We start from the raw sequence: 2,160 nt of genomic DNA on the forward strand, positions 1-2,160 counted from the left end.
AAGCTGACCCTGCAAGGGAGGCAGCGACGACAGGACAGGACTGCACCTTCATGCCCTGCTTGTGATTTCCTACAGGGGCATCTGGTTAGCCAGTTTAGAAAGCAGGGAACTGCAGTAGATGTGGCTTTGGACTGACCCAACAGGACTTTGCCCATGTTCTTAAGCCACAGACACTTGCAGGGAGCCCCAGTCCACCACAAGACCATGTCTATCTCAGCATGTTGCCTGAATGGGCCCTCTTGTGGCAAGAATGGACAACTACAGGGCCAGACCAAAATGCTGGCGATCAGGCACTCATTCAACCCAAGATATTCTGCACCAGAGTCAACCAGATGGGCTCAGCCTTTCGTCTTCTCTGGTTAGCGCTGGTTCATTACAAGAACGAGCCTTTGTTCTTACCCAACTAATCTGTCTAAAAGAGCCAGGCCCCAACATTCTGGCCCACTCCAAATGTCCAAGAAATGGGACCTATATGCAGATTGGGGGGAGGCGCTACACAGCCTATCTAGAATTAGGAGCAGGGTGAGGAAAGACTTCCACATCATACAGGCAGTAGTAGCTCCAGCTTTGGGGGGGGGCCTTAGGGCAAAAGCCCTGCAGGAATCCCCCCAGTGATATGCTCCCCATGTTTTGGATGCACATACTGGCTACTCCCCCTCCAGTGGTTCCTGGGAACCAAGTAGCAGGCAGATGTGAGCAACATGAACCACTACCTGCAGCTACAGTAGGGCTGGTCACACGTGGACACTTCTATGGGAGCGTGCAGTGCACTCTTGGTCATTCCCAGGGCATGATTGAACATCACATTTCACAAAAGAAGGCAGCTGACTGCTCCCCTTCCACCCAAGGATCTTCATTGTCCACCTGCCTTTGCCTGCGTTGGCTCAGTCATGTCTTGAGAATGGATGATGGTCAGATCCCAAAGGATCTCCTCTATGGAGATCTCGTGCAAGGAAAGTGCCCTACAGGTAGACCACAGCTGCAATACAAGGACATCTGCAAGAGGGATCTGAAGGCCTTAGGAGTGGACCTCAACAGGTGGGAAACCCTGGCCTCTGAGCGGCCCGCTTGGAGGCAGGCTGTGCAGCATGGCCTTTCCCAGTTTGAAGAGACACTTGGCCAACAGACTGAGGCAAAGAGGCAAAGAAGGAAGGCCCATAGCCAGGGCGACAGACCAGGGACAGACTGCACTTGCTCCCGTTGTGGAAGGGATTGTCACTCCCGAATCGGCCTTTTCAGCCACACTAGACGCTGTGCCAGAACCACCTTTCAGAGCGCGATAGCAGAGTCTTTCGAGACTGAAGGTTGCCAACAACTGACCTGCCTTTGGTTAGGGAACAACCCCAAGAGGACAGGGAGGGACTTAGTTGTGGAACTGCTGAATTACCTGCAGTGTGCAGGCACATGACTGGCTTTGCATTCTCCACCCACCTTCTATGTGTGCTCTGGGCTCTTCTCTCCCCTCTGGGAGAAAGAGATGCTGCAGCAATTAGGATATTTGCAGGGAGAATTCAGCCTGTTGTGTGTGTGTGTGTGTGTGTGTGTGTGTGTGTGTGTGTGTGTGTCCCTCTCTCTGTTAACCTTGGAAGGCAGATCTGCTGTCATCCTCCCCAAGTCCCTCTTGTCAGCAGGCAGACAGCAGATGCTGGGGGTGAGGAAGACAGCATGCAGTGCAGAGAAGATAAAAAAGATCTCACGTTATGGTTATTTTGGCGGGGGGGGGGGGTGGAGAGACACATGCACGGCTACCTCCTTGATTAGCCAGATTGCAGCACACTGACTTTAAGATGCAAAATATTAGTAGCGAGCTGTTTTCAAATCTTTATGTAGGCTGGGACAGCAAAGACCTATTCTGTGCACTTGGGGGGAAAGGGGGCGCTACTCAGACGGTCCCAAAGATTAGGGTGGAATATAAAACTGCCCAACCGGAAGTCTGACCATTGGTCCATTCAGTATAAAATTCTAGCTGGTGGCAGCTTCAGCCAGAGATCTCCTCTCAGCCCTGCTGCAACCCAAGATCTGTTTATGAATTTAACTTCTGAAACATTTCTGGATGGCCTGCCACTGAATATGGAACACGGAGCAATGGGGTCTTCCGAGCAGCCAAGAATCCCATTTACCTGGGAACCTCCCAATCCATGAACCCAGGAAAGTCAACCT

The sequence above is a fragment of the Tiliqua scincoides genome, chromosome 11, assembly GCF_035046505.1.
Source record: "Tiliqua scincoides isolate rTilSci1 chromosome 11, rTilSci1.hap2, whole genome shotgun sequence".
Lineage (NCBI taxonomy): Eukaryota > Metazoa > Chordata > Lepidosauria > Squamata > Scincidae > Tiliqua > Tiliqua scincoides.